General features: G+C 38.5%; 1 protein-coding gene across 2 annotated transcripts in view; it reads right to left on the bottom strand.

The window, feature by feature from the left end:
• Positions 1–13,482, bottom strand: part of TBXAS1 (thromboxane A synthase 1) — a 189,946-nt gene that overhangs the window by 160,843 nt on the left and 15,621 nt on the right. The window contains exon 1 of one of the 2 annotated variants that reach the window (XM_077147279.1): positions 13,149–13,361. The exons of the other annotated variant lie outside the window; for it this stretch is intronic. The gene's annotated coding sequence lies outside the window, so the exon portion shown is untranslated. Of the gene's footprint in view, positions 1–13,148; positions 13,362–13,482 lie in introns of those variants that run through there. 2 annotated transcript variants of the gene reach the window in all.

The raw sequence follows: 13,482 nt of genomic DNA, 5'->3' as shown, positions 1-13,482 counted from the left end.
ATTAGGGGTTTGCTCTGGATTAGGATTTGGCTTAACGGAATGTTGTGACTGGTTTGATCTTCTATCCAAACCACTAAAACTTTCTCCACTTTCTTATTATTCATGTGTTCACTGGAGTAGCATTTTTCATTTACTTTGAGAACTTTCCTTTTGCATTCATAACTTGGCTGTTTGGTGCAAGAGGCCTAGCTTTTGGCCTACCTTGGCTTTTGACATGCCTTCCTTGACTATGCTTAATCATTGCTGGCTTTTGATTAAAAATAAGAGATATGCAACTCTTCCCTTCTCTTGAACACTTAGAGGGCATTGTAGAGTTGTTAGTTGGCCTAATTTCAATATTGTGGTGTAACAAGGAATAGGAAGACCCCAAGAGAACAAGAGAGGAGAGAACAGCCAGTCAGCAGGGCAGTCAGAAGACAAGCATTTATTGATTAAGTTCGCTGCTTTATACGGGTGTGATTGGTGGTGCCCCAAAACAATTACAATGGTAACACTGGAGAAAACTGATCACAGATCACCATAACAGATAAAATAACAATGAAAACATTGAAATATCGTGAGAATGACCAAAACATGACACAGAGACATGAAGTAAGCACATCCTGTTGGAAAAACATGGTTGCTCAAAGCATGGTTGCCACAACCTTAAATTTGTAGGAAAAAGAAAAGTTCAATATCTACAAAGCACAATAAAGTAAAGTACACACACAAAAATAATAAGTTATGTCCATAATTAGAATTAATTTAAATCCATAATTAGAATTTAATTTAATTTAATTTAATTTAATCTTCCCTTGGGAAGATGTAGCTCTGAAGCATGGGCCAAGCAACCCACATTTTAAAAGAGAATAGAGAGTAGCACTGGAGAAGACAGTAGCACTGGGGGATTGAATGTGAGGAAACCGCTATAGAAAGCTGAGAACTAAATGTGTTCTATTTTCTCAGATACCTCTAAAATGTCTATCCCACCCCCACCCCAAAAAAAACCTTTAAGAAAGAAGAAACCAATATCTTCTAGGACCAATGGCAGCAAGTAGCACCATAGTTGGAGTCGGCAGTTTAAGAAGATAAGGGTCTAGGAGGAGTACCTTAAATAAAAGATCAATATGGTGAATCCTATGAGAAAATGAAGGAATTTTTTTATGTAAACTAATCTTCCACCACTTTATCCCTATTGCTGCCATAACAAATGACCACAAACTTGATTACTTAAGACAACACAGATTTATTATCTTTCAGTTCTGGAGGTCAGATATCCAAAATCAGCCTCACTGGTTTTAAAGTACAGATGCCATCAGGACTGATTCCTTCTGGAGGCATAGGGGGAGAATCTGTTCCTTGCCTTTTCCAGCTTCTAGAGGCTGCATACATCCTTTTGGCCCATGACCACATCATTCAAATCTCTGCCTTTAGTCATCACATTACCCCTCTGTCTGACTCTTCCTGTATCCCTCTTATAAGGACACTTGTCATTACATTTAGGGGCCACCCAGATAATCCAGGATACTCTTCTCATCCTAAAATTCTTAATCACATCTGCAAAACCCCTTTTGCCATATAAAGTAACATTCACAGGTTCTGGAGATTAAGAGGAGGACATCTCTGGGTACTATTCAGCCTATCATACCAATTTATATTATATATAGATGTTGATTTTGTTTTGGATAATGACTGAAAAGCAGAAATGCCTGGGGTGGAATGTGCTAGTTTGAAAAGATGTATGGACCCTAGAAAAATCATGTTTTAATCAAAATCCCATTTCATAAAGGTAGAATAGTCCCTATTCAATACTATATGTTTGAAATTGTAATCAGATCATCTCCCTGGAGATGTGATTTAATTAAGACTGGTTGTTAAACTGGATTAGGTGATGATATGTCTCCACCCATTTGGGTGGGTCTTGATTGGTTTACTGGAGTCCTATAAAAGAGGAAACATTTTGGAGAAAGAAGGAGATTCTGAGAGAGCAGAGAACAATGCAGCCACAAGAAGCAGAGTCCACCAGAGTCCAAAGAGTCCTTTGGAGATGAAGAAGGTAAATGCCTCCCAGGGAGCTTCATGAAACAGGAAGCCAGGAGAAGAAGCTAGCAGATAGCACCGTGTTCGCCATATGCCTTTCCAGATGAGAGAGAAGAAACCTGACCATGTTCACCAGGTGCCTTTCCAGATGAGAGAGAAACTCTGACTGTGTTTGCCATGTGCCCTTTCTACTTGAGAAAGAAACCCTGAACTTCATCAACCTTCTTGAATCAAGGTGTCTTTCCCTGGATGCCTGTGATTGGACATTTCTGTAGACTTGTTTTAATTGGGACATTATCTCAGCCTTAGAACTGTAAACTTGCAACTTATTAAATTTCCCTTTTTAAAAGTCATTCCGTTTCTGGTATATTGCATTCCGGCAGCTAGCAAACTAGAGCAGGTGGTGACTGAGGTTTGGGGGCTTCCTGTTCAGAGAGAACTAGCTGAAATAGCTGCTGTAGGGTGGGAAGAAGGCAAGCCTAGAGTATACAGAACAAGCAGTGTCTGCCTCAGGCAAAGGAAACGGGCCTTTGTGGCCCAATAATCTTATCTAAACAGCCAAGCAGATAAGTATTTTAAAGAAAATACTACAATTTAAAAAAATAAGTCCTCCAGTGGATGCTCTTTGTAGTGCAGAGAATTAACCAACTTTTCCCTTTTTTTAATCCCAACTCTTCTGGGCAGTAGAGTCAATTGAGTCAATAAATCTCAATTAGTATTAAAACCTTAATCCCCCAAATTCAATCATTTGTATAATACATCACAATTTTTGCCACACCTGCAAATCACCTTTACTATTATTTACTTTGCTATTACTTTCAAATAACTTAAATACGTTTCTTTTATGAGCAAAGTTTATGTTATGACCATGAAAGAAAACCAGTAGCACTTCCGTAAGTACAAACGAATGGTGAAAATAACACTTTACCATTAAAATTTCTTAACGTCTATTACTCCCTAAAATGATCTCTCCTGCCACAATTTGGACATGGACTACCCTTGGGAAGACGTGGCTCTGAAGCATGGGCCAAGCAACCCACATTTTAAAAGAGAGTAGAGAGTAGCACTGGAGAAGAGAGTAGCACTGGAGAAGAGAGTAGCACTGGAGAAGGGAGTAGCACTGGAGAAGAGAGTAGCACTGGAGAAGAGAGTAGCACTGGGGGGTTGAATGTGAGGAAACCACTATAGAAAGCTGAGAACTAAGTGTGTTCTATTTTCTCAGATGTGCTCTAAAACGTCTATCCCACCCCACCCCCACCCCCACAAAAAACCCTTTAAGAAGGAAGAAGCCAATATCTTCTAGGACCAATGGCAGCAAGTAGCACCATAGTTGGAGTTGGCAGTTTAAGAAGATAAGGGTCTAGGGGGAGTAAAGCCCAGGGCTAATCTGACTTTAGCTTCTGTTCCTAAATCCTCTGCCCCTTGAAGGAAGGGTCCTGGGAGAGTGTCTTGCCCTTTTGTCTCTGTAAGAATTAAAGAGTAGGGGTGAGGAAGGCAAAGAGTACCATCATAATATGAATACATGTGCAATCTATTTTTTCTATTTTAAAAATAGAACAAAGCAATTGGATTATGTCCTAAAACCAGTTATTAAGTGACCGGTATTTACAAAACATTTCTGCATTTGTTTCACTTCTGGGTATTGATTATTTTGTTGATTTAATTAGACAGAGTTCCCCCACCCCCAACCCCAACAGAAAAGCAATGATATACAGATGCAGCAAAAAAAAAAAAACTTTCCCCCAAGAAACTTTCTTCTTGGAGCGAGAGAAAAAAAAAATTTAACCAAAACAAAATAAAGCAAAGGGTAGTGGCTTAATACTTTTTCTGTTTGTTTCAGAAATGGAAAAAAGGTGACTTTTCTTATATCTGGGTCATAAATTCCTTGTACATCAAGAAATTAAAAGCCCAGACATGGCACTACAGACTTTGCATCCTACAGGAGTCAAGAACAGCCCCTGTCCCATCCTGCTACCTCCAGGAGCTGGGGAATTTGGTTCTAGAGAGAGAAAAAAATAAGAGAAATAATTTCTTCCAACTTCCTTTCCTTCTGTGGACTTATCTCTCCTGCAGCTGCATTCTGTGGACCTGTCCCACATGAATGTAAAGTCTATAGGGCCACAGGTGGGTTCTGGGTTCTAGAGATGAAAGTCACCCAAAATACATTTAGCAGAGGCAGAAAAATGGCGAGATCACCCAAGAACGGCAGACACATGGCCACAAAACATTTCAGAAGACTCCTGTTCTCCCTAGGAGAGGTAAGGGTCTAGGCCAGACCTCAGAAGTTTGTTTCTACTTCTCCATCTGCCAATTAGTAGACCTGGCCTCACTGATAATTGTGCTCTCAAGGTAATGGTTTGTTTAAGTAATTGATGATGTTTGTCCTCACTGGGGAATCTTAGCACATCAAAAGATGTTGAAAAAGCCAAAATTCACCTCGAGTCTGAATTAATCACTTTGCCAAGCACAACAAAGGCTCTCTTGCTTTGCTAATAATCCCAAATGAGGCAGCAACCCTCCGTTAAATAAGGAAAACTTGCAGTGCCTTTAATTAATGTTTCAAAGAGCTCAGGCTGGTTTTTGATTCGCTTTATTTTTTATGAAAATGCAGGGAAACACACGCAGAGCAAGTATTTCCCGAGATTGTAAAGGAAAGGAAAGGTGAGACATGGCTTCACTGAATTTAATAAAAAAAGGAACTGGAGACTTGCCTGGGCTGAAGGAAGTTAGTAGCAGCAGGCCCCTTGAAACATTACCCTGCAGCCTTGGCACCTTCCTTCTTCCTCCACTTTGGCTCCTGGGACACCAATGAACTACCTCCTTCCCAACACAGCTGCCTCAGCCCTTCTGGGCTATACCGCAGAACTCTGCCTCCCCTAGTCTACCCTCCTGGTGACTTTCTGATCCCAAATTGTCTCTCCTAAGTCTCTATTCACCAGGCAGTCAAAACTTCCCCAGCCTCCTAATGGGACCTCACACTCCTTTACCTCTACCTTGACCCTGCCCTCAATTCCCAGCACCGCAGGCCAGCCCTGCCCATTGCTTGCCATCCATTCACACTGAAGGCCCCAACTCAAGATTCCCCATAAGGGGGGTGATAGTGGAGTAGGGACTTCAGGAATCAGTCTTTCCACTAGAACAACTATTAAACAGAAAGGAACTGTCTGAACCACTTATTTCAAAACTCCAGAGTTCAGAAGATCTCTGTACAGCATCCAGGGAAGAGCGGGAGGAAGAAGCTGGTAAAGTATTGTAAATGAAAGTAAACCACTCCCTCTGCCTAGCAGTAACTGACACCTATCCCCCTTTCTCTTGGAGGTAGTGGAGGGACCCAGCTTCTGGCGTAGTTTGTTTGTGCCAGAGAAGGACATGAAATCCACTTCCCTAATAACAGAGGGCAGGGTGAGGGAAGGAGTAGTGGCATGGGGGAGCAGAGGCTGATTGCTGATCACTGCTTTTGATTAGCTACTACAGATCACTTGGGGCTTGGCTCTGAGGCAATCCACTGTTCCAATCCATGGAGATAAAGTCAGTGGAGGAAACATAAGGACGATGTCCTTCCTCAGAGCTGCAGAGGACAGTTGAAAGGCAGCATTGGCTGGGCAAGGGCTGAGTTATGAAATTGCAGCTTTGGGGAACCATGGAAGAAGCACCCTTCCTGACCCCTTCCTGGCCGCCCCCTCTTTCCATCACCAGGGCAGTCTGGAGCTGGTCTGGTCGACCCTTTGTGGGTCCCTGGCCTTGGTCTGGCTGTGAAAGATTGCTTGAGCAACTTCTATTAGGTGTGCCTCCGCCCCCAAATTTGCTCTCCAGGCAAAAACAGCTTGAGACAATAAAAGTAGTGTAAGAAACAATTGAGGTGGACACAACCTGGGACAGAAGCTTACCTGCTTTAAGTCTTGCAGCAGAAGACCTGGAAGAGAGAATGGATCTGTTTCCTGGGAAGTAGAGGGAGGTTTCAAAATCCTATAAACATGGGAACTTCTAAAATTACTAGCAAACACAGGCCCAAGACAAGAAATAGACCCAGAAAAGACAAGGATGGCCCTGTATTCTGCATTTGCCTTGGGCTAACCTGCTTGATAGGATGGCCAATTCAAAAAAAAGAGGACGAAAATCCAGCAAACACCAACAAAGAAGACCAGACTGTGGACATATCAAACAAACACATTTTTAAAAATGATCTTCAGTATACTCAAAGAGATGAAGGAAAATGCAGAGAAAGAAGTAAAGGATATCAGGAAAGCAATGAATGACCAATGAGAGAATCTCGATAAAGAGAAAGAAATTTCAAAAAGGAACCAAACAGAACTACTGGAGTTGAACACTACAATAACCGAATGAAAAATTCCCAGGTTTCCAACAGCAGTTTGGAGCAGGCAGAAGAAAATATCACTGAACTTGAAGACAAGACAATTGAAATGAATCATGTCGAAGAGCAGAAAGAAAAACCTATTATTAAAAGTGAAAATAGCCTGTGAGGCCTCTGGGACACCATCAGGCATATATATTCACGTTACATCTGTAGAAGAAGAAAGAGAGAAAGGTGTGCACCTTTAATATTGCCTCTGCAATGTTAAAAGAAATAATGACAGAAAACTTCCCAATTTTAGAAAAAGGCATGCATATACATTCAAGAAGCCCAGAAAACCACTACATAGGATAAACTTGGAGAAAAATACTGTCACATACTGACCAAGCTGTTGAATACAAGAACAAAGAAAGAGTTCTGAAAGCTGCAAGAGAAAAACAACGTGTTATGTACAAGGGAATCTCAATTACATTAAGTGACAATTTCTCATCAAAAACATGGAGATAAGAAGTATATCTGTACACTGTTGAAGTTGTTAACAAATCAAATATGAGTGTTATATATTTAGGATATTAAATTTTAACTGCACAGTAACCTTAAGGAAAATAAATGAAAAATAATATCCAGAAAGAAATAAGAAGAGACTAAATAGGGTACAATAAAAAATGAAATAAACATGAAAGTATGCATTAATAGAAGAATCGAGTGACAAAAGAGATATAAACTAACAAAGACTAAGTAGCAAAATGGCAAAAGAAAGTCTTGCATTACCAGTAGTGACTTTAAATGTAAGTGGATTCAACTCTCCAGTCAAAAGGCAGAGACTGGCAGAACAGGGGTGGGGTGCAGGTAGCATGACCCAACTATATGCTGTTTGCAAGGGACTCATATTACATTAAATGACATAAATAGGTTGAAAGTGAAAGGATGGGAAAAAATATACCATGCAAGCAGTAACCAAAGGAGAGCTAGAATATTATACTAATATCAGATAAAATAGATTTTAAGTTAAAATTTTTAAGAAGGACAAAGATAGACATTATAGACTGATAAAGGGTCAATTTTACCAAAAGACATAATTATAAATCTATATGCACATAACAGAAAAGCCCCCAGATATATGAAGCAAATACTAACAGATTTGATGGGAGAAATTGATGGTACCACATGAATAGTAGGAAGCTTTAATACACCACTTTCAATAATGGATAGAACATCTAGACAGAGATCAATAAAGAAATACAAGTCTTAAACAATATTCTGTATCAACTAGACCTAATAGAAATATATAGAACACTTCACCTAATAGCAAGTGAATACACATTTTTCTTGTGTGCGCTTGGAACATTCTCCAAGATAGACCATATCCTGGATTAGAAAACAAATCTCAATAAATTAAAAAATATTGAAATCAGACAACATACCTTCTCTGACCACAAAGGAGTGAAGCTAGAAACCAATAACAGGGAAAGAAATGGAAAATACACAAATATGTGGAAATTAGACAATGTAATCTTAAACAACAAATGGGTTAAAGAAATTACACGGGAAATTAGGAAATATCTTGAGGCAATTGGAAGTGACAATAGAACACACCAAAACTTATGGGATGCAGCAAAGACAGTGCTGAGAGGGAAATTTCTAATTCTCAATGTTTACATTAAAAAAGAAGAAAGATATTGTAACCATGTCAAGAATGTTTGTATGTTTGTTGTTTATAATAAAAAAAAAAAGTAAAAAAAGAAGAAAGATTTCAAATCAGAGAAAAACCTAAAAACTGGAAGAGGTAGGGAAAAAAAAGCAAATTAAACCCAAAGTGAGTGGAAGGAAGGAAATAACAAAGATTAAGCAGAGATAAATAAAATAGAGAATTAAAAAGTAATAGAGCTGAAAAAAAAGCAATAAAACTAAACTTACCTATAATTATGCCTAAGAGTTACTTCCAGAAGACCTCTTTTGTTGCTCAGATATGGCCTCTCTCTCTCTAAGACCAATTCTGCAAGAAAGATCATTACCCTTCCCCTTAGGTGGGACATGACATCCACGGGTGAGAGTGTCCCTGGCAACCTAGACATGACTCCCATGGATGAGCCTGGCCCTGTACCGTGGGATTGATAATGCCTTCCTGACCAAAAGGGGGAAAAGAATGTAACAAAAGAAGGTATCAGTGGCTGAGAGTTCAAATCAGAGTCAAGAGGCTATTCCAGAAGTTACTTTTATGCAAGTTTCAGCTAAATATTGCTATTTACCATGGTGTGTCAACCCCCAACCAAAACCATCCTATCAACCCTTAGGGTTTTCACTGAGATTCTACAAAAGTTTCATGTATGAGGTTACTTTCCAGAAACCTACCACCTCCAGATGGGTTCTTAGGCCAGATAAATCCTGAAACCCAGGAGGGACAGCCTCTCCAAGAACATCAACTAGTTCCATCCCCCTATCTCATATATTCAACACGCTGTCCAACATAAAAAGTTAGAATGGGCATAGCCCAAATACCCCTAAAGATTGGGAGAAGGATCAAAGGAGAAGGAGGAGTTATAACAGAGAAGATAGGATTTAACAAATGAGTATGACTCCTGAATCATTATATAGATATTTCTTTTAGTCTCCAGTGTCTTGGAACAATTAGAAGGGAAAACCTAGAACTGTGGAACAGTAACTCATACCAAACTCTGAAATCTGTTCTATAACTACTTGTTACAATATACTTTGAAAATCATTGCCTTTTTGTATATATGTTATATTTCACAATTAAAAAAAATGTTTTAAAAAAAGCAACAGAGAAAACAACCCAAAATTTGGTTCTTTAAAAAGAGCAATAAAATTGACAAACCTTTAGCTACACTGATGAAGAAAAAAACAAAGAGGAAAAGTTATTTCAGAAGTGAAAAGCAGGATATTACTACTGACCCCACTGAAACAAAAAGGACTATGAGAGGATACTATGAACAACTGTATGCCAGCACATTAGATAATCTAAATGAAATGGACAAATTCCTAGAAACACACAAACTACCTTCACTGACTCAAAAAGAAATATAAAATCTCAACAAATAGCAAGTAAAGATATTGAATCAGTAATCAAAAACCTCCAAAAGAAAATAAAGCCCAGGACCCAATGGCTTCATGGGGGACTTTTTATCAACCATCCCAAGAAGAATTAAAATAATCCTGCTCAAATGCTCCCAACATCACCCTCAAATCAAAGCCAGATAAAGATGCCACAAGAAAAGAAAATTACACGCCAATATCTCTAATGAATTTAGATGCAAAAATTGCAAACAAAATACCTACAAATCGAATCCAACAGCGCATCAAAAGGATCATACACCATGATTAAGTGGGATTTATCTGAGGTATATAAAGGTGATTCAACATAAGAAAATCAACTAATGTAGTGTATCACACACACAAAATAAAGGAAAACAACTACATCATCATCTCAATTGATGCAGAAAAGACATTTGACAAAATTCAGCATCTTTTCTTGATAAAAATACTAGAAAAGTAGGATAAGAAGGGAATGACCTCAGCATGATAAAAGGCATACATGAAAAATCCACAATTAAAATCATACTCAATGGTGAATGACTGAAAGCCTCCCCTCTAGGATCTGTAATAAAACAGGGGTGCCCGTTGTCACCACTGTCACTCAACTTGAAATTCTAGCCGAGCAATTAGGCAAGTAAAAGAAATTAAAAAAACAAATGAATTTAGCAAAGTGGTGAAAGTACAAGATCAACACACAAAAATCAGTTGTATTTCTATACACAAGTAACAAGCAAGCTGAAGAGAAAATTAAAAAAAAAATTCTATTTACAGTAGCAGCTAAAAGACCAAATATCTAGGAATAAATTTCACCAAGGATACAAAAGACTTATATACAGAAAACTACAAAACATTGCTAAAAGAAATCAAAGTCCTAAATAAATGGAATACATTCTGTGTTCATGGATTATAAGGCTAAATATCATGAATATGTCAATTCTAACCCCCAAAATTTACAGATTCAATGCAATCCCAATCAAAATTCCAACAGCCTACTTTGCAGAAATGGAAAAGTCAATTATTAAATTTATTTGGCTTATAAGGGTTTCAAATAGACAAAAGCATCTTGAAAAAGAAGAATGAAATTGGAGGACTCACATTTCCTGACTTTACGTGCCAATTTGACTTAAAAGCCAATGTAAAGCATAATACAAACCTACAGCGGTCAAAACAGCGCGATAGTGGTACAAGTATAGATATATCAACCTATGGAATCAAATTGAGAGCTCAGAAACAGACCCTCACACCTATGGCCAGTTGATTTTTGACAAGACTGTCAAGTCCACTCAACTGGGAAAAAATAGTCGCTTCAACAAATGGTGCTGGGAGAACTGGATATCCATATGCAAAAGAATGAAAGAGGACCCTTACCTTGCACCATATAGAAAACTTAACTCAAAACAGATCAAAGATGTAAATATAAGATCCAGAACTATAAATCTCCCAGTAGAAAATGTAAGGAAGCATCTTCAGGATCTTCTGTTAGGCATTGGTTTCTTGGACTTTACACCCAAAGCACAGGCAATGAAAGAAAAAAATAGATAAATGGGACTTCCTTAAAATTAAAAACTTCTGCACGTCAAAGGACTTTGTCACAAAAGGGAAAAGATAGCCTACTCAATAGGGGAAAATATTTGGAAAGCACATATCTGTAAAGAATTTAATAACCAGAATATATAAAGAAATCCTACAACTCAACACCAAAAACTGAACAACCCAATTTAAAAATGGGCAAAAGACCTGAATAAACGTTTCTCCAAAGAGGATATACAAATGGCTAAAGAAGCACATGAAAAGATGTTCAACAGCACTATTAGGGAAATGCAAATGAAAACCACAATGAGATATCATTTTACACTCACCAGAATAGCCACTATCAAAAAAAAAATTACAAGTGTTAGAAAGGATGTGGAGAAATAGGAACACTAACTCATTGCAGGTGGGAATGTAAAATGGTGCAGCTGCTGAGGAAGACAGTTTGGCAGTGCCTCAGGAAACTAAATCTAGAATTACCACATGACCCAGCAATCCTGCTACTAGGTATATACACAGAAGAATTGAAAGCAGGATTTGTATAGATATTTGGACACTAATGTTTATAGCAGCACTATTCTCAATTGCCAAAAGACAGAACCAACCAGTGTCCATACACCAATGAATGTATCAACAAAATGAGGTATACACTTACAATGGAATATTATTCAACCATATAAAGAAATGAAGTCCTGATGCATATGACAGCATGGATGAACCTTGAGAACATAATACTGAATGAAATAAGCCAGACGCAAAAGTGCAAATATTATATAATCTCACAGATATGAAATAATTAGAATAAGCAAATTCATAGAGTCAGAACCTAGAGTGTAGGTTACCAGGGTATGGGGTAGGGCTAAGGAGTAGGGAGTTAAGGCTTAAAATATACAGAGTTTCTATTTAGGATGATAGAAAAGTTCTGGTAGTGGATAGTGGCTATGGTAGCACATCATTATGAACATAAGGAACTGCACTGAATTATATATTTGGATTGGATAAAAAGGGAAATGTTCAGTTGTATATATGGTACTAGAATAACCTTTTTTAAAAAATGCATGGAACTGCACAACACAATGAGTCAAATGCTAAGTCAAACGACAGACTACATTTTATAGTAAAATTTTTAAAATATGCTTTCATTAATTGTAACAAATGTACCACACCAATGCAAAGTGTTAATAATAGAGCGGTATATGTGGGAACACTGTAATTTATGCATGATTTTTCAGTAAACCCACAAATTCCCTAAGAAAAAAGAAAAAACAAGTCATACAGGCCAGGTAAAAGCCTTGGTGTCCTATATGTCTAGAATGGGAGGTTGGACACGTTGCTGTGTTGGTTTGATCACAGGTACACGGTCATTTGAAAGGAATTTGCTATATCTAAGACCACTTGAAAGGAAATGAGCAGAATGGGAAGGGGTCTGGAAGCCACTCAATTCAGTTCAACAATACTTGTGGAGCACATATTCCTTTCAAGAGATGAGTGAGAATCCCAGCCCCTAGAGAGTTTAAAGTAAGAAAAACAATTGGGGGAAATCAGTGGGGGGCTTAGCTTGGACAGAAGATTTGGACAAGCTGTGCTAATGCTTTCCATGTACTTCTTATCTTGCCAAATAACTCTCCATGGTTTCTAAGTTGCCACCAATTAGAAAATTCAGAGCCATCTTTGATACTTTCCTTCAATCTTCATGTGCAATCAATCACCAGAACTATCTATTCTGCTTTCATAACGTCTCTTTAAGCCCTTCACTCTTACTCCTAACTGGCACTCTTACTTCAGACCATCATAGTATCTCTTGGACTTTTGCAATAGATTCCTGACCTGGCCTCCAGCCTCCAGTTTCTCCCTTCATCCACTAGAGCATGTTCCGAAGCAGTGCCAGAAAAATCTTGCCAACATGCAAATGTGACCATGTTGCTGCCTGACTTGCAACTCTTTGTTAGCTCCCTGTCACTTCCAGATCAAACACTAAACTATTTGGCACCTATGGTCTTTGATGATCTGGTCCTAGCCTGACTCGTGGCCTCACTGCAAGTCGTCCCCGTTCTCATCTTTAGACTTCCTCCATCTTGTACAACTTGTCCATTTCCATTTATGCCAAGTTGTCTTACATATCTGGGCCTTTGCCCTTGCACTTCTTCTAGGCCATGAGTAAGGTGAGTGTGCTTTTGCACAGTCCTGAGAATAAGTGCCTCTTTAAATTTTGTACCCCAGGTGCCTCACTTACCTCACTCCTGCCCTGTTCTCTTCTCTGCATGCTGTATTCACCTTTTCTTCATCCAGCAAGTCCTGACCATTTTTTAGGTTTCTGCTCAAGATATGCCTCCTCCAGGAATCCACCCAAACTTTCCTAGGCGCTCAGAGACATTTTCATTGGTCACATGGAAATTGTCACCATTTCCCTAATGAGGAAGAATTGCAAAATGAAGAGCAGGAGAACACAATGTATTGTTTGTAGGAATATAATCCTACCTAAATTCATTATTTACTGTACCTAGTTCTGTTTCCATCATGTGAGCTTAGTCATCTGCAGTTAATCCTTTTGTTTTTATGAAGCCCTA

This window comes from Tamandua tetradactyla, chromosome 1, assembly GCF_023851605.1.
Source record: "Tamandua tetradactyla isolate mTamTet1 chromosome 1, mTamTet1.pri, whole genome shotgun sequence".
NCBI lineage: Eukaryota > Metazoa > Chordata > Mammalia > Pilosa > Myrmecophagidae > Tamandua > Tamandua tetradactyla.
The sequence above is the reverse complement of the archived record's forward strand: the minus strand, read 5'-3'. Positions and strand labels throughout refer to the sequence as shown.